This window comes from Scyliorhinus canicula, chromosome 2 (assembly GCF_902713615.1).
Source record: "Scyliorhinus canicula chromosome 2, sScyCan1.1, whole genome shotgun sequence".
Classification (NCBI taxonomy): domain Eukaryota; kingdom Metazoa; phylum Chordata; class Chondrichthyes; order Carcharhiniformes; family Scyliorhinidae; genus Scyliorhinus; species Scyliorhinus canicula.
Window position 1 is genome coordinate 253865696 of NC_052147.1, and position 22701 is coordinate 253888396.

General features: G+C 47.7%; 1 protein-coding gene across 10 annotated transcripts in view; it reads right to left on the reverse strand.

Annotated features, from left to right (window-relative positions):
• Positions 1 to 22701, reverse strand: part of gtdc1 (glycosyltransferase-like domain containing 1) — a 459381-nt gene that overhangs the window by 414976 nt on the left and 21704 nt on the right. For 4 of the 10 annotated variants that reach the window (XM_038789964.1, XM_038789959.1, XM_038789966.1 and 1 more), the window contains one exon: positions 3268 to 3327. The exons of 5 other annotated variants lie outside the window; for them this stretch is intronic. The gene's annotated coding sequence lies outside the window, so the exon portion shown is untranslated. Of the gene's footprint in view, positions 1 to 2510; positions 2584 to 3267; positions 3328 to 22701 lie in introns of those variants that run through there. One more of the 10 variants, XM_038789962.1, reaches the window with a different exon arrangement.

Below are 22701 nucleotides of genomic sequence, written 5' to 3' on the forward strand. Positions count from 1 at the left end.
GATTGTGACCTAACAATGTCCACCTTTGTCCTCTCTGCAGCCTTTGACATGCTGGCCATACCATTCCCCTCCATGGACTTTCCTGTATCATCCAGTTCAGTGAGAGAACCTTTTCTTGGTTCACCTATGTGAATATAGCCAGTGCATATCCCACACTTTAAGTCTCTTTTTGCCTGCCACTGCACAGTTACCTCCAGATTACCCTAAAGATCTATCTTTGTCCCCTTCTCAAACAGAAGCTGGTCGCATTTACTTCAACTAAATAAATAGCAAAAGCATAAAGGTTACAAAGCAGCCCCAAACACTGGCCCATGACATGGAGCTACACAAAGCAAGGTGGGGAAAAGGGTCATAACTCATGCTAGAAGGGCAACTAACAGTTTATCACTTGTGCAGTGGATAATTATTGAAAAATTGTGGAACTTTTCCCTCTTGCCTTGCAGGATTTCATAATAAGCCTGATAATATGTTTTTATACTTGTTACAGTGACACGGAAGTCTTCTTTCCACATGCACAGGAGGTACGCTCCTCCTTCAGTTCATGCCAGCGATTTACTCCCATGCCCAGCCTTAGTCCATGCCTCCAGCCTTCTCCTTTTGCACCCTAAATTCCCACTGGCAACATATTAGCATGGATCAAAGTTTGGCTGGCCGGCAGTAAACAGCGAGTATGTATTAAATGGGTCTTTTTCTGATCGGCAGGATGCAACAGGTGGAGTCCTGTAAGGGCCTGTGCTGGGATCTAAACTATTTAGAACTTATTTCAATGTCTTAGTTGAGGGGAGCAATGGCATGGTAGCTACATTTGCAGGTAACACAAAGATAGGTCGGGAAAGTATGCTGTGAAGAGGACATAAAGAGGTCGCAGACATATATAGATAGATATGTTGAGAGTGGGCAAAATCTGGCAGATGGAGTTTAATGTGATAAAAATATGAAGTGGTTCACTTTGGCAAGAACAAAAAGGCAGAGTATTACTCTAATGGAGAATGGCTGCAGAATTCCAAGGTGCAGAGGGATCTAGGTGCTCGAGTGCATGAATCACAAAAGGTGAGAGGTGAGCATGCAGGTACAGCAAGTAATTAAGAAGACTAATGGAATGCAATTTTTTCTTACAAGAGGAAATGAACATAAAAGCAAGGTTATGCTTCAGTTATACCGGGTACTGGCGAGACCATGAACTATGTGCAGTTTTGGTCTTGTTATTTAGGAAGGATGTAAATGCATTGGAGGTGGTTCAGTGGAGGTTTACTAGATTGATACCTGGAATGGGTGGGTTGTCTTAAGAGGAAAGATTGGATAAACTGGGCTTGTTTCCATTGGAGTTTAGTAGAGTGACGAGTGACGGATTGAATTATATAAGATCCTGAATGGTCTTGACAAGGTAGACGTGGAAAGGATGTTTCTTCTTGTGGGTGAGAAAGAACTGGGGGCCACTGTTTTAAAATTAGGGGTCACCCTTTGAGGACAAAGATGAGAATTGTTTCCTCTGAGAAAATTGAGGGTCTTTGGAACACTCTGCCTCAGAAGGCAGTGGAGGTGGGGTCATTGAATACTTCTAAGACGGAGGTAGATAGATTATTCTTAGGCAAGGAAATCAAAGGTTATCGGGGGTAGGTAGGAATGTGAAAGTTGAAAAACAAACAGCTCAGCCATGGTTTTATTGAATTGTGCAGCAGGCTTGAGGGGCCAAATTGCCTACTTCTGCTCCTATTTTGTATTTTTGGATATATTGATATATATCCTTCAAGATGACAGTCATCTCCCTTCCACCTCAGTTCACACTGATACTTCTCTCCCTACACGCTGATATTTCACTCCCTACACACTGATGCTTCTCTCCCTCCACGCTGATGCTTCTCTCCCTGCACGCTGATGCTTCTCTCCCTACACGCTGATGCTTCTCTCCCTACACACTGATGCTTCTCTCCCTACATGCTGATGCTTCTCCCCCTACACGCTGATGCTTCTCTCCCTACATGCTGATACGTCTCTCCCTACACGCTGATGCTTCTCTCCCTACACACTGATACTTTTCTCCCTACACGCTGATGCTTCTCTCCCTACACGCTGATACGTCTCTCCCTACACGCTGATGCTTCTCTCCCTACACGCTGATACTTCTCTCCCCACATGCTGATACGTCTCTTCCTACCTCCCATCTATATCTGAAGTTTGAACTTGTTCATCTTAGTTATCAGCCATTGTGGCTCTCTATTCCTCCCTCAGTTTATGGTGGCACTTTGCACTCAATTTTTCACCAACATGCTAGCACATTTAATCCGAACTGTACTGTAATCCATGCTGGCAGCTTTCCACTCAATCCCGGCTTGTGTAACCAATCTCCCCAACATTTCCAGCTGGCAATCACCTCCAAACATCCTTCTCAGTGGCACTCCCTTGGTCCTACCCCCTGTCATTGAGAAATGAAAGATTGCTGTGGGAAGGATTTTCATGATTATGCTGCAACCTTGCACATCAACCATCAGCTCAGTTAGCAGCACTCTTACCTCTCAATAATTAGGTTGTGGGTTCAAGCTCCACTCCTTGTCTTCATGATCTAGCCTCACATTTCAAAGCAGACTGTATCAAACTTGCATTTTGGGAAACAACCTCACTCAACATCACACAGAAAGGTAATTGTGAGTTAAATTAACAGAAACAAAAATCATAACTAAGACACAGTATCATTTTTCATTACATCTGAAAACACGATACGAATTAAACATTTCAGTTTATTTCCCGAACACTAATATGGTAATTATTTGTCATAATGTTCCCTTCGGGAGCCATAAGAAAGCAGTGTTATAGCGAAGGGCAAGTTGCAATGAAGTGCTGGGAACTCCAGCTTACTAATAATTATTTAGCAAAATGACTAATATACCTTATATTTTTTGGGTCACATTACCTAATGCTAATGATTCAGAAGCTTTTAGGGAACCATAAATAACACACTTTATTTTGAAGGTAGCGGTTAACCTAGTGCAAAGTTATTGCAATTAGGAAATGGTCTGTACAGCAGGTCCTTTACTTTCACTTTCTGTCCATTAGCCAGCATTACAAGTGGCAAAGCCTTGTACTAAAATATTCTGAATATTGAAAACTACAAAATCTTATTACTGAGTTCAGAAATATCAAGACTCAATGCATTTTTGGTTTAAAAGTGTAACTTATTTTCATGTATCTTGTTATGAAAAGTTAATACAATTCCATCTATTTGAATAGATGTACAATTCTTCTCATTTTTTAATTAATTTATCATCTTACCAGTCGCAATGTTCTTCAATATTAATAGCTCGGCTTTCGAACATTTCAATACTGGAGATGCTTCAGTTTTATGGGCCGGAGAGGAAAAAAAAGAGAAGTTTATCAAGAATACTATAAGTAAAACAACCTCTGTTCCTTCCTTACACTGCTTAACTGCATATTATAAAATCCAATTGATTTCTTAGCTGTAGTATTTATTTGCACACAAAATGCACTGCCTGAACTTCTGCTGCCACTCTGTCTGTTATGTTTAAACTTACCTATGTTACTTCTGACATAATCAGCTCAACCTCTGATTAAGTGGTGCTATTGTTTTGTCAGAATCATAGAATGATGCAACATAAAAAGAGGCTGTTCAGCTCGTTGTGCCTGTGCCACTCTTTGGTAGAATTATCCAATTAATTCAACTGTCCTATTTGCCTATATATCTCTCCCTGACTCTTTGGGGGCATATAGTACACTGCCAGCAAAGTGATTTTTAAGTTCTACCCATATAGCTTAGACAGCTTCCCTCCTCACAGCAGTAATGAAATGAAATGAAAATCGCTTATTGTCACGAGTAGGCTTCAATGAAGTTACTGTGAAAAGCCCCTAGTCGCCACATTCCGGCACCTGTCCAGGGAGGCTGTTACGGGAATCGAACCATGCTGCTGGCCTGCCTTGGTCTGCTTTCAAAGCCAGTGAATTAGCCCAGTGTGCTAAACAGCCCCTAATTGACTCCTTGATCAATAATGGGACACCACCTCCTCTTCTGTACTCCCCTCCTCCTCCCCCCCCCCCCACCCCCAAAGCCACCTAGCCTGGATTCTATACCCCAGATTATTGAGCTGCCAGTCCTACCCCTGCCTTAACCATGTCTCTGATAGCAGTAATATCATGCTCTCATGTGTTAATCAACATTAGCTTGCAGTCAAGCAACATAGAACATAGAACATAGAACAGTACAGCACAGAACAGGCCCTTCGGCCCTCGATGTTGTGCCGAGCAATGATCACCCTACTAGAATAGAATAGAACAGTACAGCACAGAACAGGCCCTTCGGCCCTCGATGTTGTGCCGAGCAATGATCACCCTACTTAAACCCACGTAACCCGTATACCCGTAACCCAACAATCCCCCCATTAACCTTACACTACGGGCAATTTAGCATGGCCAATCCACCTAACCCGCACATCTTTGGACTGGATTAAACATCTAAATTAAACATCTTTAATTTAGAGTGCCCAATTATTTTTTCCCCAATTGGGGGGAAATTTAGCATGGCCAATCTACCTATCCTGCGCATAGAACATACATGGAACATACAGTGCAGAAGGAGGCCATCAGCCCATCGAGTCTGCACCAACCCACATTAGGCCTTCACTTCCACCCTATCCCCGAAACCCAATAACCCATATTTGGGTTGTGGGGATGAGACCCACGCAAACACGGGAGAATGTGCAAACTCCGTACGGACAATGACCTGGTGCCGGGATTGAACCTGGGTCCACAGCTAACCACTGTGCCGCCCATAACATCTCGATTTTAAAATATTCACCCTTGTTTGCAAATTCCTCCCTGGTTTTGCACCTCCGTAATTCTCCAGCCCACAATCTTCCAAAATATCTGAACCCCTCTAATTCTGGCCTCTTCTAAATCCTTAATTTTAATTGCTTCAACATTGGTGGTCGTGTCTTCAATTGCCTAGGTCCCAAAAGCTCTGGAATACTCTCCCTTCACTTCTCTATCTGCATTCTTCATTTAAAACACTCCTTAAAGTTAACCTCTTTGGTCATGCTTTGATCATACAACATAATATCAACTCAGTAATATATTTTGTTTTATAATGCTTCTGTGAAGTGCCTTGGGGGTTATTTTTATATAGGATCTTTAACCCAATAAAAGTTGTCGTTGTCAGATGACTGGAAAATTGTAACCCTTGTCTAAAAAAGGTTGTATGGACAAACCCATCAATTGCAGTTAAACCTCAGTGTGGAAAGGCTTTTAGAGACAATAACCTGAAACAAAATTAGCAACAAATTTAGCAAATGCAGATTAAATAGGGAGGCCAGAATGGATTGACAAATCATGTTTAACTAATGCTTTTGATGTTTGATTAAGGCAATATGGTTTATATGGGCCAGGACTTTTAGGATGGCGGGGTTTCTCATACTAAGAGTCGGTAAGGAACACATCCCTGCTGATAGCGCCTGCGCCTGCCCCCCCCCCCCCCCCCCCCCCCGCCCCAACTATTTCATGCTTCAATATTCGTTAAGTAGTTGCAGGTGGGATGTCCGTCCCTCACTCAGGAGAAATCCCCACCATAGAGAGCTGCCAAGCAATCAGATTAGCAAGCAGCTCTCTAGTCCATGCAACGCCAGAAGTTGCAGAGAACAGGACTTGGATTGCATGTAACCCCCGGAGCCTAAGTCCCATAATTCCAGGAAAAGGTAAGTTTTAGAGTCTCAAGCAGGGAGGATAGGGAAGCCTAGTGGAGTGGACAGTGAGGCAAAGGGGTGTCATGGGAAGAGGTGTACCCTTCTCCCCTCATAGGCCTAAACCACTGTTTTCAGACTTCCCCGATACCCAGGAACTCCTCCCACTAGCCTAAAAATGGAAGTCACTTAATAGCCTCAATTGGAGCACAGGTGGGCGGCCCATCCGAGGTCTTGCCCGCCCCAGTGTAAACTTGCGGAGTGGTTGGGATGGGCGAGAACCAGCGGGAAGCCCATCCATGCTATCTGATGCTGATCCCCCCACTTACAAATTAACTGGCATGGGAGTGGAGAATTCAGGCCACGAGCCTCCAAAAAACTTTTGATAACATGTCAATTAATGGACTTTTAGCAAAATTGAAGCCCATGGAATAAAAGAGGAAATGGCAGGTTGGACAGGAAATTGGCTGAGTGACAAAAAACTGTGTGGTAGTGAATGGCTGCTCTTCTGCCTGGAGGACATTATGCACTGGGATCTGCCAGGGATAGATTCTGGACCACTGTTTTTTCATTATATTAATGATCTAGACTTGAATGTGTAAGGCACACTTTCAAAATCTGCATTTGACACAAAACTTGGAATCTTCTGAAGTGGAAAAAGATAGTGATAAACTTCAAGGTGACACAGACAAGCTGGTGGACACCTGTCAAATGAGATTTAATGGACAGGAAGGAAAGGGAAAGGGGAAAAGGGAAAGAAGAATCGTGGTGACCTGGGGATATATGTGCACACATCATTGCAGGTAGCAGGACAGGTTGAGAAAGTGGCTAAGAGGCATACTGGATTGTGAGGTTTATAAACAGAAACAGAGTACAAAAGCAAAGAAGTTTCGATGAATCTTTATAAAACCCAGATTCAGCTTCAACCGGGGTATCGTATCCAATTCTGGGCACAATACTTCAGGAAAGATGTGAAGACTGTAAAGATGATACAGAAAATATTTACAAGAATGGTTTTAGGTGTGAGGGGCTTCAGCTACGTGGCTAGATTGGAGTAGCTAGGGTTGCTTTCCTTGGAGGAAATCAAAATCATGGTGGTGTCTAGGCAGAGTACTTTGTGAGAAATTGTTTCTATTAGTATTAAGGTCGACAACCAGATGATACGGACTAAGATGAATGCCAAAAGAGTCAATGGCAATATGAGGGAAAACATTTTTAAGCAAGTGGTTAGGATGTGAAGGCTAAGAATGTGGTGGAGACAGATAAAATTGAGGCTTTAAAAGGGAATTGAATAAGTACCTGAAGAGAAATAAACTGTAGATCCACAGGAAAAGACAGGAGTTGTGAAACCAGTTGATTTTCTCTAGTGGTGAGCGCTGGAGCAGGACAAGTAATCTCCTTCTGCATTCTAATATTGTGAGCAGTTTTGGGTCTCGTATCCAAGGGAGAATGTGCTGGCCTTGGAGGATGTTCAGAGGAGATTCACAAGAATGATCACGCGAATGAAGGGTTTATCATATGAGGACTCTGGGTATGTACTCGATGGAGTTTAGGAGGAGGATGAGAGAGGATCTTATTGAAACCTACGGAGAAGTAGATAGAGTGGACATGGAGAAGATGTTTCCACTGACAGGAGAGACTAGAACCTGAGGGACACAGCCTCAGACTGAACGGATGATCCTCCAAAACTGAGACGAGGAGGAATTTCTTCAGCCAGAGGGTGCTGAATCTGTGGAACTCTTTGCTGCAAAAGGCTGTGGAGGCCAAGTCACCGAGTGTCTTTAAGGCAGAGATAGATAGGTTCACAATTAATAAGGGGATCAGACGTTACGGGGAGAAGGCAGGAGAATGGAGATGAGAAACATATCAGCCATAGTTGAATGGCGAAGCAGATTCAATAAGCCGAATGGCCTAATTCTGTTCCTATACCTTATGGTCTAACCCTCCTATAATTCTATGACCCCTCATAGAATCTACAGTGCAGAAGCAGGCCATTTTGCCCATTGAGTCTGCACTTGGAAAGAGCACCCTACCCAAGCCCACACCTCCACCCTATCCCCGTAACCCAGTAACCACACCCAGCCCTTTTGGACACTAAGGACAATTTAGTATGGCCAATCCACCTAACCTGCACATCTTTGGACTGTGGGAGGAAACCTGAGCACCCGAAGGAAACCCATGCAGACACGGGGAGAACATGCAGACTCCGCACAGGCAGTCACCCAGGCTGGGAATCGAACCTGGGACCCTGGAGCTGTGAAGCAACTGTGCTAACCACTATGCTACCGTGCTGCCCCTAATGACAAAATGTATATCAATTCCTTGTACTTCTTGAAGGTGAGGGTAGAGGGGACAGGGAAAATGCAGTGATTTGGGTTGCTCACCAGGAGGCTCTCGACAATGCAGAAAACAGTGGCACAATTGAGCTTGATCGTGGTCCAGCCAGATCTGGTGAGATATGAGCAAACAAGTTGCATGGCAGACAAGTTCAATTTTGTACCCCTTGGACTTGAGGAAGAAAGTAAATGCTTTCTGGGGACAGGAGCACCAAAGATGGATGTGGGGGTTCAACAGATCCCCAACTGCAGAAGTATCGTAATCGATATTAAATTATACTATATTAGTTGATAACATTGCAGGCTATTGATTAGGATTTGCCACACAAATCGGGCGGCATGGTGGTACAGTGGTTAGCATTGTTGCCTCACAGCGCCAGGGACGCAGGTACAATTCCGACCTCGGGTGACTGTCTGTGTGGAGTTTGCACATTCTCCCCGTGTTTGCATGGGTTTAGCCCCCACAACCCAAAGATGTGCAGGTTATAATATATAATAATAATAATGATAATAATAAAAACTAGTTGTCACAAGCAGGCTTCAATGAAGTTACTGTGAAAAGCCCCTAGTTGCCACATTCCGGCACCTGTTCTGGTTAGGTGGATTGGCCACACTACATTGCCCCTTAATTAGAAAAAAAATGAATGGGGCGCTCTAAAAAAATTTTTAAGTGGGGTTACAGGGATAGGTTGGGGACTGGGTCTGTGTCGGGTGGTGTTTCAAATGGTTGGCGCAGACTCGATGGGCTGAATGGCCTCCTTCTGCACTGTAGGGATTCTATGATTCTATGAAAGCCACAGGTTAGTCAGGCAGCAGTTAGAAAGTAAAATTCTAAGTTGCTTCGAGTAATTCTTCAGAGTTAGTAGGTGAAAACTCAGTTCATAGAAGGTAGGGAATGTATAGAAGGTGAGGGATACAACAGATTTATTGTGAATGGCACTGAGTGATCTTAGAGTACAAAAGTTCTGAAATAATGTTATAAATCAACATTTGACATCAAGTCACATAAGACTGTGGTAGGTTTTAAGAAGTCTCCCATAGGAAAAGAAAACAGACAGGTGAACATAGAACATTCGGCCCACTGAGTCTGCAGCGACCCACGTAAGCCATTACTTCCACCCTTTTCCCCTAACAGAATAACCCCTCCTAACCTTTTTCGTCACTAAATGCAATTTATCATGGCCAATCCACCTAACCTGCACATCTTTGGACTGTGGGAGGAAACATGCGCACCCGGACAAAACCCACGCAGACATAGGGAGAGCGTGCAAACTCCGCACTGGCAGTGACCCAGCATGGAATCGAACCTGAGACCCTGGCGCTGTGAAGCCACAGTGATATCCACTTGTGCTACCATGCTGCCCCACAAGTGGAGCGGTTTAGGGAGGAAAGTCCAAAATTTTGGGTCTTGGCAGCTGAAGATTGATTGAAGGGGAGTAATTAAACTTGAGGCCAGAATTAGAGTGCAGATACCATAGAGGGTTGTCCGGCTGAAGATTACAGGTATAGGCAGTTCAGAGACCATTGAGGGATATGAAATCAACAATGAGAATTTTAAAATCAAGGCGCCAACGTAGGTCAGAAAGCATAAGAATGTTGGGTGGACTGGACTTGGTGCAAGTTAGGACATGGGCAGCAGTGCTTTCGAGGAACTCAAATTTACAGAGAGTAGAATATGGAAGGCCAGCTGTGCATTAAAATAGTGAAGTCTGAAGGTAACAAAGGCATGGATAAGGATTCCAGTAGCAGGTAGAGTCAGGCAATGTTACAGAGGTGGAAATAGGTGGTTTTAGTGATGTCACTGACTCTCATCGGGGCCAAATATGAAACTAAGTTGGCGAACAGACTACTTAAACGTCAGACATGTGCCAGGAAGAGAAATGGAGTCAGTGATTAGAGAATCAAGTTTGCATATTGGTGAAACATTCTCCATATTTGGCACAAAGAACAACAATGGTTAGGGTTGTTGGAGGTTACTGATCACAGCTCTAGGACACTGCTGTATGAGTTATTCATAGAACAAAGAACGATGCAGCGCAGTACAGGCCCTTCGGCCCACGATGTTGCACCGACATGGGAAGTCAAAAACTAAAGGCCATCTAACCTACACTATGCCCTTATCATCCATATGCTTATCCAATAAACTTTTAAATGCCCTCAATGTTGGCGAGTTCACTACTGTTGCAGGTAGGGCATTCCACGGCCTCACCACTCTTTGCGTAAAAAACCCACCTCTGACCTCTGTCCTATATCTATTACCCCTCAATTTAAGGCTATGTCCCCTCATGCTAGCCACCTCCATCCGCGGGAGAAGGCTCTCGCTGTCCACCCTATCTAACCCTCTGATCATTTTGTATGCCTCTATTAAGTCACCTCTTAACCTTCTTCTCTCTAATGAAAACGACCTCAAGTCCATCAGCCTTTCCTCATAAGATTTTCCCTCCATACCAGGCAACATCCTGGTAAATCTCCTCTGCACCTGTTCCAAAGCTTCCACGTCCTTCCTATAATGAGGCGACCAGAACTGTACGCAATACTCCAAATGCGGCCGTACCAGAGTTTTGTACAACTGCAACATGACCTCATGGCTCCGGAACTCAATCCCTCTACCAATAAAGGCCAACACACCATAGGCCTTCTTCACAACCCTATCAACCTGGGTGGCAACTTTCAGGGATCTATGTACATGGACACCGAGATCCCTCTGCTCATCCACACTACCAAGAATTTTACCATTAGCCAAATATTCCGCATTCCTGTTATTCTTTCCAAAGTGAATCACCTCACACTTCTCCACATTAAACTCCATTTGCCACCTCTCAGCCCAGCTCTGCAGCTTATCTATGTCCCTCTGTAACCTGCAACATCCTTCCGCACTGTCTACAACTCCACCGACTTTAGTGTCGTCTGCAAATTTACTCACCCATCCTTCTGCGCCCTCCTCTAGGTCATTTATAAAAATGACAAACAGCAACGGCCCCAGAACAGATCCTTGTGGTACGCCACTCGTAACTGAACTCCATTCTGAACATTTCCCATCAACTACCACTCTCTGTCTTCTTTCAACTAGCCAATTTCTGATCCACATCTCTAAATCACCCTCAATCCCCAGCCTCCGTATTTTCTGCAATAGACGACCGTGGGGAACCTTATCAAACGCTTTACTGAAATCCATATACACCACATCAACTGCTCTACCCTCGTCTCCCTGTTCAGTCACCTTCTCAAAGAACTCGATAAGGTTTGTGAGGCATGACCTACCCTTCACAAAACCATGCTGACTATCCCTAATCATATTATTCATATCAAATCGTATCTTTTATAATCCTCTCCAAGACTTTACACACCACAGACGTTAGGCTCACCGGCCTATAGTTACCGGGGTTCTCTCTACTCCCCTTCTTAAACAAAGGGACCACATTTGCTATCCTCCAGTCCTCTGGCACTATTCCTGTAGCCAATGATGACCTAAAAATCAAAGCCAAAGGCTCAGCAATCTCTTCCCTGGCTTCCCAGAGAATCCTAGGATAAATCCCATCAGGCCCCGGGGACTTATCTATTTTCACCTTGCCCAGAATTGCCAACACTTCTTCCCTACGCACCTCAATGCCATCTATTCTAATAGCCTGGGCCTCAGCATTCTCCTCCACAATATTATCTTTTTCTTGAGTGAATACTGACGAAAAGTATTCATTTAGTATCTCGCTTATCTCCTCAGCCTCCACACACAACTTCCCACCACTGTCCTTGACTGGCCCTACTCTTACCCTAGTCATTCTTTTATTCCTGACATACCTATAGAAAGCTTTTGGGTTTTCTTTGATCCTACCTACCAAAGACTTCTCATGTCCCCTCCTTGCTCGTCTCAGCTCTCTCTTTAGATCCTTCCTCGCTTCCTTGTAACTATCAAGCGCCCCAACTGAAACTTCACGCCTCATCTTCACATAGGCCTCCTTCTTCCTCTTAACAAGAGATTCCACGTCTTTGGTAAACCACGGTTCCCTCGCTCGACCCCTTCCTCCCTGCCTGACTGGTACGTACTTATCAAGAACATGCAATAGCTGTTCCTTGAACAAGCTCCACATATCCAGTGTGCCCAACCCTTGCAGCCTACTTCTCCAACCTACACATCCTAAGTCATGTCTAATGGCATCATAATTGCCCTTCCCCCAGCTATAACTCTTGCCCTGCGGGTATACTTATCCCTTTCCATCACTAACGTAAAGGTCACCGAATTGTGGTCACTGTTTCCAAAGTGCTCACCTACCTCCAGATCTAACACCTGGCCTGGTTCATTACCCAAAACCAAATCCAATGTGGCCTCGCCTCTTGTTGGCCTGTCAACATATTGTGTCAGGAAACCCTCCTGCACACATTGTACAAAGAACGACCCATCTAATGTACTCAAACTATATCTTTTCCAGTCAATATTTGGAAAGTTAAAGTCTCCCATAACAACTACCCTGTTACTTTCGCTCTTTTCCAGAATCATCTTCGCCATCCTTTCCTCTACATCCCTAGAACTATTAGGTGGCCTACAGAAAACTCCCAACAGGGTGACCTCTCCTTTCCTGTTTCTAACCTCAGCCCATACTACCTCGGAAGAAGAGTCCCCATCTAGCATCCTTTCCGCCACTGTAATACAGTAGTCCCCCGTTATACCGCGCTCCGCAATACCGCGGTTCGCGATATACCGTGGGGGGGATTATGGACCCGAACTGTCAGTTGTGTCAATTTCAGCGGCCGGCTCACTTTGATCCGGAGAAGGAAGCTGCTCTCACTGAAATCAGCCGGCCGCTGAAATTGACACTGCCGGCTGCTCTCTCCCTCCAATCCAACTTTTAAGTTTTAATGTTTCTGATTGGAGAGAGAGAGCAGCCGGCAGTGTCAATTTCAGCGGCCAGCTGATTGTTTCAGTGAGAGAGCAGCTTCCCTCTCCGGATCAAATGAGCTGGCCGCTGAAATTGACACTGCCGGCTGCTCTCTCCCTCCAATCAGAAACATTAAAACTTAAAAGTTGGATTGGAGGGAGAGAGCAGCGGGCAGTGTCAATTTCAGCGGCCGGCTCACTTTGATCCGGAGAGGGAAGCTGCTCTCACTGAAACAATCAGCTGGCCGCTGAAATTGACACTGCCGAGGGGGAGCGGGTGTTGGGGGGGCGGGTGTTGGGGGGGGGGGAAAGAAGAGGGGGGTGGGTGTTGGAGGGGGGGAGAAGAGGGGGGGCGGGTGTTGGGGGAGAGGAGGGGGGGCGGGTGTGGGGGGAGAGGAGGGGGGGCGGGTGTGGGGGGGGAGAGGAGGGGGCGCGGGTGTGGGGGGGAGGAGAGGGGGGGGGGTGTGGGGGGGAGAGGAGGGGGGGCGGGTGTGGGGGAGAGGAGGGGGGGCGGGTGTGGGGGGGTGAGGAGGGGGGCGGGTGGGGGCGGGGGGGGGCGGGGGGGTGGGTGGGGGAGGGGGGCGGGTGGGGGAGGGGGGGGGTGGGGGAGGGGGGGGGCGGGTGGGGGAGGGGGGGGTGGGTGGGGGAGGGGGGGACCCCCCTGCGGGTGTGGGGGAGACCCCCCTGCGGGTGTGGGGGAGACCCCCCTGCGGGTGTGGGGGAGACCCCCCTGCGGGTGTGGGGGAGACCCCCCTGCGGGTGTGGGGGAGACCCCCCTGCGGGTTGTGGGGGAGACCCCCCTGGGGTGTGGGGGAGGACCCCCCTGCGGGTGTGGGGGAGACCCCCTGCGGGTGTGGGGAGACCCCCTGCGGGTGTTGGGGAGACCCCTGCGGGTGTTGGGGGAGAGAGGAGGGCCCTGCGGGTGTTGGGGGAGAGAGGAGGGCCTGCGGGTGTTGGGGGACGGGGGAGGAGAGGGGGGGGACGCGGGCGAGCCGGAGGGTGTGGGGAGGGGGCGAGCGGAGGGTGTGGGGGGGAGAGGGGGCGAGCTGGACGCTGTGGGGGAGAGCAGGAGGGTGTGGGGGAGAGGGGGCGAGCCGGAGGGTGTGGGGGGTGGGGGGAGAGGGGGCGAGCAGGAGGGTGTGGAGGGAGAGGGGGCTAGTTGGAGATTGTGGGGGGAGAGGGGGCTAGCCGGAGGGTGTGAGGTGGGTGGGGTGGGGGAGGGGAGAGGAGGAGACAGAGCCCAGTGGGTGTTGGGGGAGAGGGGGCGAGCCGGAGGGTGTGGGGGGGAGAGGGGTCTAGTTGGAGGATGTGGGGGGAGAGGGGGCGAACCAGAGAGTGTGGGGGGGAGCGGGGGCGAGCCGGAGGGTGTTGGGGGGGGGGGGGGGGGGAGAGGGGGCGAGCCGAAGGGTGTTGGGGGAGAGGGTCTAGTTGGAGGATGTGGGGGGAGAGGGGGCGAGCCGGAGGAAAAAAAAAAGAAATTGACACTGCGGCTGCTCTCTCCCTCCAATCAGAAACATTAAAACTTAAAAGTTGGATTGGAGGGAGAGAGCAGCGGGCAGTGTCAATTTCAGCGGCCGGCTGATTTCAGTGAGAGCAGCTTCCTTCTCCGGATCAAAGTGAGCCGGCCGCTGAAATTTTAATTGGATCCACGATGGGGGTTTTAAATTTATTTTAAAATCTATGCATGCGCTTCCCATTGTGAGTCTACGGGGGTCTGACCTCTCCCCCCGCCCCCCCGTAGATTCACAATGGGAAGCGCATGCATAGATTTTTAAATAATTTAAAACCCCCATCATGGATATCCGCGGCTCGGATACAACGCGGGTTGGGGTCTTGGACCCCAACACCCGCGTTATAAAGGGGGACTACTGTACTGTCCTTGACTAGCAGCGCCACACCTCCCCCTCTTTTGCCCCCTTCTCTGAGCTTACTAAAACACCTAAACCCCGGAACCTGCAACAACCATTCCTGTCCCTGCTCTATCCATGTCTCTGAAATGGCCACAACATCGAAGTCCCAGGTACCAACCCATGCTGCCAGTTCCCCTACCTTATTTTGTATACTCCTGGCATTGAAGTAGACACACTTCAAACCACCTACCTGAACACTGGCACCCTCCTGCGAAGTCAAATCTGTGCTCCTGACCTCTATACTCTCAATCTCCCGTACCCCAAAACTACAATCCAGGTTCCCATGCCCCTGCTGAATTAGTTTAAACCCCCCCAAAGAGCACTGGGCTGCATCCTAGTCCCAACTGTCTTTGTTAATGTTCTTCCCTCCAGTACAAGATCAAAAGTGAAATGGTTCACTAACGACTTAAGTTTCAGCTTCATTTGCAATTCCTGAGCTAATTAAGCAACTTGTGTCAAGTGTAATAACACCAGAACAACATTCAGGCTTGGGCTGACCAATAACAAGTAACAAAGAACAAAGAAAATTACAGCACAGGAACAGGCCCGTCTGCCCTGCAAGCCTGCATCGACCATGCTGCCCGTCTGGACTAAAACCTCCTACCCTTCCAGGGACTATATCGCCCTATTCCCATCCTATTCATGTATTTGTCAAGACCCCCCTTAAACGTCACTATCGTATCTGCTTCCACTACCTCCGCCGGCAGCAAGTTCCAGGCTCCCACCAGCCTCTAAAAAACTTACCTCGTACATCTCCTTTAAACCTTGCCCCTCGCACCTAAAACCTATGCCCCCTAAGTAATTAACTCTTTCACCTTGGGAAAAATCATGATTGCGCTAGGAATTACACTGAAAATCAATTTAAGATAGTCAGTCAGGCTCACAGCATGGCTCATTTACACATGCCAACAGTAAATATATTCACACACAGGGCCTTGTCCTTAACAGACAGAAGAAACATGTCCACACTTTGTGTCTTTTTCAACTAAACAAAGGCTTGAGGAGCAGTCATTCCCCAGGGCAATGCCTTGACCAATCAGAGTTGACCTGCCTGGTTTGAATTTAAGCAAAGCTGGGCAGTTAACTGTTCCATGTTGCATTCCACATGGCAAAGCCTCCACCAATCAGAGTCCACTTGCCAAACAATCAGCACTCCCTTCTCATGCAGCATAAATTGTTCCCCGTTAAGAGTTGGCAATTTCAGGAGAACTATCTTGATGAGTGCAAGGCAAAATGTTTTGGAAGCATGCCTCTATTTTTCAGCAATACCTGTATTATTGGCTGCAACAGCATACATTTTTATTCTCAGTTTCATAAACACTCCTACAAATCTGAAACTGATGCACCACATTTAACAGTACGTGGATAACTAAAGTCCACCAATGGTTTCATTGATAAGTGCACTGACAAGAACCAGCCAGCTCAGGCTTATTCTTAGCCGGAAACAGTTCAGGAAACTGTAGTTTGTTGTCCCCACATTTAAAATGTGAGTAAATATCTGTATTCTATACTCATTGATTTGAAGTGTGGCCTGGGCTAAGCACTCTGCTGGGACAATAGGCAAGGTGTAACAATTCTCATTACTCCTGCACAAAGGAGGCAAGAAAAAAAGTAACCATACTTCCAGCTCATAATCACAAAATGAGTCCTTATAGCAGTTGTGTGAACAGCTGCTGGGTATCAGATTAGGATCTGCTATGATCTTTCCGCTGAAGAATAACCTACGGACACTCACTTTCTACACAGATGCATTAAGAATGACGTGTGGGCAAAATGTAGCAAGGTTGATATCCTCCTTGTAATTGTACCCAGCAAGAATCAGCACGTTCAGGAAGGGAACAACAAAATTGGGATGAAACAATAAGCACATTTAGAGCAATACTCCAAGTGATGGGATCAAGTGAGGTTCATAAATCACTCGAGGTTTGTTCTCAGTTGCTGATATCATCTCAACCACTTGACTAGATTGCTACCCTGCAATTTAGAGGTATCCATTATCCACTACGTAATACGCAGGATTAACTATACCCTGGTAAACATAGCCATTATTTTTCAAAAGGGAACAGTCACATCCTATCCAATGACAAACTATATATTTTACTTTTTTCCTAAAATCCCTCTTCCTGGGATATGAAGTAAACACCGTGGGCAAAGTTCAGCAGTATTAATGATGTGGTTACAGAAATCAGTAGAACAGAAAAACTCAGCAATGAAGATCATAGAAAATTGAATCATTTTATGCAAGAAAATAAAATACAGGCTGTAACATAATCTCAGGGATCTGACAACTATAGTTATAATTTACTGAATTACTGCATTTCAGGACTAAGATCTATCTTCTCCTCTTTGGTTCTGTACAATCATCAGGATATGGAGATTATTGCTCTTTAAGTTTGTACCTTCCGTAGTAGTGTTATATATTGTCAAACACACAATGTTCTCTGCTGGCGGCAAGGAGTTACATACATTGATTAGTCTATGCAGGTACAAGTTACTGTGCTGCAATACTTACCAAGTCACCCAAGAACCATAGTCAGCTTTTTCTAATTTACTCCGTCATTTATTTACTATATACATATATTTATTTCCATAGTGATATTTTTGTTTCCAATTATATTACAATCGAATTTTGTTACCTTGTAATGGATTGCACCTTCAGTCGTTGTAAAATTCCTTCTCACCTCCCAAAAGAAAAAGCTTCTATGATCCCTTACTTTACAAAGTCTGATTAACCTTACTTATTTTGAGCACAGCATTACATTGTTCATTTGGTCCCTAGGCTGTGTGCTGTACTCTATGATGTTCCTGGAAGGGCCATATGATAGCACCTTTCACAGAGGAAACTGCTGCCTCGGCCACACAGAATGCAATAACCATTCCAGAAAACTGGAGGCTAGGACCAATTGGAAAGTGTAAATTGTCCTGATGAGCGCAAGGCGAAAGCTTCAACATCTCTTTTTCAGCATTACTCAAGAACTGTTCTACCAAACTACTGATTAGAAATTTCCTTTTGGGCATTTGTGGGAGAATGACCATAAGACCAATGTGGACAAGGTGCGGCAGTGGTGGGAAGGAGAAGGGGTAGAGTGGGTTAGGATGGAGGAGGAATCTTGTAAGGGGTCTAGTTTGAGGGCTATGGTGACGGCAGCATTGCCAATGGCTCCAAGTAGGTATTCAGGAAGCCCAGTGATGAGGTCCACGGTGAAGATATGGAATAAGCTGAGAAGGCATTTTAGGGTGGAAGGGATGTCGGTGCTAACGCTGCTGTGCAGGAATCATGGGTTTGAGTCGGGGGGATGGATAGTGTGTACAGAAGGTGGAGGGAAGTGGGGCTGGCCAACGTGAGGGATTTTTATTTGGAGGACGGGTTCGCCAGTCTGGAGGAGCTAAGGGAGAGGGTAGAGCTGCCGAGGGGTAGTGAGTTCAGGTATCTACAGGTTAGGGACTTTGCATGAAAGGTCTGGAAGGGGTTGCCTAGATTGCCGGGATACACTCTGCTGGAGCAACTGCTGTTTCCGGATGTGGAAGGGGAGGGAATAATTGGGGATATATACAAGTGGCTGGGGGAGCAGTGAGGCAAGCGGGTGGTGAAGATCAAGGAGAAATGGGAAGCGGAGTTGGGAATGGAGATCAATTAGGGAGTATGAAGTGAGGCACTGCGAAGCGTAAACGGAACCTCCTCTTGTGCAAGGATGAGCCTGATACAGTTTAAGGTGGTGCAAAGGGTGCATATGACTCGGGCGAGAATGAGTGGGTTCTTTCAGGGGGTAGCAGATGAGTGTGAGAGGGTGGGCGGGGGCCAGCCAATCATGCGCACATGTTTTGGAGTTGTGAAAAATTGGGAAGAATCTGGGTGGGAGTGTTCGCGGTCTTAGCCAGGATAGTGGAGGAGGGAGTGGACCCGGACCCTTTGGTGGCGATATTTGGGGTTTCAGAGAAGCCGGAGCTTATGGAGAGCAGGAAGGCCGATGTCTTGGCCTTCGCCTCTCTGATTGCACAACGACAAATTTTGCTGGACTAGCGGTCGGCATTTCACCGGGGATAGCAGCATAGTTGTGTGACCTGTATGACTTCCTGCGGTTAGAGAAGATAAAGTATGAGTTAAGGGACTCAGCAGGGGAGTTTGAGAAAAGGTGGGGGATGTTTGTGACCATGTTTGAGGAGCTGTTCATCGCAGGGGGGTGGGGTGTGGTGGGTGATGAGAATGGGGGGTGAAAAAAGGAGAAAAATCTGTCCAAACTGTATAGTTGATTGTTGGGAAGAATGTTTCCCAGGGTGCTTATTTGCTGTAACCTACTTTGATACAAGTTTGATTAAAATGCGTTTAAAAAAAAAATAAGACCATAAGACATAGGAACAGAATTAAGCCACTCACCCATCGAGTCTGCTCCGCCATTCAATCATGGCTGATATTTTCTCATCCCCATTCTCCTGCCTTCCCCCCATAACTCCTGATTCCCTTATAAATCAAGAACCTATCTATGTCTTAAAGACACTCAGTGATTTGGCCTCCATAGCCTTTTGCGGCAAAGAGTTCCACAGACTCACCACCCTCTGGCTGAAGAAATTCCTCCTCATCTCTGTTTTAAAGGATCACCCATTTAGTCTGACATGATGTCCTCTGGTTCTAGTTTTTCCTACAAGTGGAAACATCCTCTCCATTTCTACTCTATCCAGACCACACAGTATCTTGTAAGTTTCAATAAGATCCCCCTCATCCTTCTAAACTAAAAGTACAGATCCAGAGTCCTCAACCGTTCCTCATACGACACATTCTTCATTCCAGGATCATTCTTATGAACCTCCTCTGGACCCTTTCCCTTTCCAAGTCCAGCACATCCTTCCTTAGATACGGGGCCCAAAACTGCTCACAGTACTCCAAATGGGGTCTGACCAGAGTCTTGTGCAGCCTCAGAAGTACATCCCTGGTCTTGTATTCTAGCCCTCACGACATGAATTCTAACATTGAATTTGCCTTCTTAACTGCCGACTGAACCTGCACATTAACCTTAAGAGAATAGTGAACAAGGACTCCCAAGTACCTTTGTGCTTCTGATTTCTGAAGCATTTCCCCATTTAGAAAATAGTCTGTGCCTAAATTCCTCCTTCCAAAGTGCATAACCTCTCACTTTTCCACATTGTATTCCATTTGCCACTTTATTGCCCACTCTCCAAGCTTGTCCAAATCCTTCTGCAGCCCCCTTGATTCCTCAAAACTACCTGTCCCTCTACAGATCTTTGTATCATCTGCAAACTTAGCAAGTGCCTTCAGTTCCTTCTTCCAGATCATTAATGTCTGGTAACAGAAATGATTACACGTGTAAAGATTTAGAAGGTACAGTTTGCAAGGTTTAATGCTCAACTTATTGAATTCCCCTCCCCACCAGCTTTCTTCCACATCTCTGCTAAAGCTTCTGTAATGGGCACCATAGATTCATCGTGCATAGTGTGTTACATGGTGCCCTCGACCATAGGTCCCGGCTGAAGACTGAACTAGTTGAGGTACAAACGCACTGACGTGTTATCTACCTAGTTATCTACCTGCTGACTGCCATTGTATAGTGAGCCATCATTAAACACTGCCATTTCCAGTATGATAATACGGATTTTAGTAAACATAACTGTGGAGTATCTATACATTAACAAGGATCGTGCTGACTTCCGGTGGCGGCGATGATCGAGTGAGCCGCACATTCGGCGGGCTCTCACTCCGGCGGGGCTTTAGGGGCTGATTCCCCACGATAGCGGGACTGTGGAGCGACAGAAAGGCGGCCGCGGAAGTGTGGGGGAGCGGGCTGCACTGCATGGAACCGCGGGAGTCCAGGAAGCAGAGGAAGAGAGAGAGAAAGGGACAAAGGCAAGGAGCAGGGGAAGCTGACCTGGAACCTAAGATGGTGGACACACGGACCTCGGACTCAGCAATCCAGCAGGCGCTAGTTAACATGCTGCAAGTGATGAAGAGCAGTTTTGAGTCGCTGAAGCGGGACAACTTGGACCCACTTCAGACGGCAGTGGATCAGCTGAATCAGAGGCTGGACGCTCAAGATGTAAAAGTTAAGGAGCTGGGAGAGGCAGTGGAGGAGCAGGCGGATGCGCAGACGATTGCGGCGGTAGAAATCGACGGGCTGAAGGAGCGGCAAAGAAGACTGCTGGACAGAGTGGAGGAGTTGGAGAATAGAGCTCGCAGGAATAACCTGAGGATCATCGGCCGCCCAGAGGGGGCTGAGGGAGCGGACGCCGCAGCGTTTGTGGCAGACCTGTTGATGCAGCTGATGGATGCTGAAGCCTTTCCGTGACCGCCGGAGCTGGAGGGGCATACAGAGTGCAGGCGAGGCAGGGGCGGGCGGCCGGGCCCCCCCCCCGCCGGGGAGTGGGGATGAGGACAGGGAAACAATGGGAGTGAGACAGGGGGGCGCCGGAGTGATCAGTCACCGGGCCACCAGATTGGCTCGTCAAGGGAGTCAGGTGGGGAGGGAGAATACAGCCAAGGGGTGGCGGGGGTGGGGTTACTTAGGGATGTTGCTGGGAGGGGGGGGGGGGGGGGGGGGGGGGGGTGGTTGTTCTGCTGACATGGGAGGGACTTGAAGTAGGCAATGGAAAGGAGGTCGAGAGTGGAGGCAGCCAAGAGGCGGGCCAAGAATGGCACGCGCACGGGCCGGCCCAAGAAAGGCTATGGCGGACCAGCGTGTGTGTGTGTGTGGGGGGGGGGGGGGGGGTTGTGCCTCCCAACCAGGCTGATCACCTGGAATGTCAGGGGACTGAATGGGCCGGTTAAGAGGGCACGGGTGTTTGCACACTTGCGGGCTCTGAGGGCGGATGTAATTATGTTGCAGGAGACACATCTGAAAGTGTCTGACCAGACTAGGCTAAGGAAGGGCTGGATTAGCCAGGTCTTCCACTCGGGCTTGGACTTGAAGTCCAGGGGGGTGGCAATCATGATCAACAAGCGGGTGCAATTTGAGGCGGAGGGCATAGCCGCAGATGGTAAGGGGCAGACTGGAGGGGAGAAGAGTGGTGCTGGTGAATATATATGCCCCGAACTGGGACAACGTGGACTTTATTAAAAGAGTGCTGGGGAAGATCCCGGACCTGGACTCTCGTAGGCTAATAATGTGGGGCGACTTTAACATGGTCCTTGACCCGGGGCTGGATCGGTCGTGTCCCAGAACAGGTAGACTCCCAGCAATGGCAAGGGAGCTGAAAGGGTTTATGGAGCAAATGGGGGCAGTGGACCCCTGGATAGCAGGACAGCCGACGGGAAGGGGCTATTCGTTTTACCCGCACGTCCATAAAGTATATTCTAGGATAGACTTCTTTGTCCTAAGCAGGGACTGTATAGGGGAGGTAAAGAACACGGAATATTTGGCAATCACTATTTCGGACCATGCCCCGCACTGGGTAGGCCTGCAGGTCGGAGGGGCGAATCACCAATACCCACAATGGAGGCTAGACGTGGGACTGTTGTCGGAGGAGGGGATCTGTGAGAGGCTTCGGAAGTGTATGCAAAACTACTTGCAGGTGAATGATACGGGGGAGGTCTCAGCGGCAACCCTGTGGGACGCGCTGAAGGCAGTAGTGCGGGGAGTTGATCTCAATTGGGGCCCACAGGGCCAAGGTGGACAGGGCAGTGATGGACAGGTTGGTTAGGGAAATGGGTCGGATAGACGAGGAACACGCGGAGTCCCCGGGGGAGGATCTACTCAGGGAGAGGCAGAGACTACAGGCGGAAATGGGGGCGCTATCCACGAGTAGGGCCGTGGAACAGCTTAGGAAAGCGAGGGGTGTGGTGTACGAGCATGGGGAAAAGGCCAGGAGATTGTTAGCGCAGCAACTCAGGAAGAGGTAGGCGGCTAGGGAAATAAGTAGAGTGATGGATGGGGAGGGGTGCAGAGTGGAGGACCCGG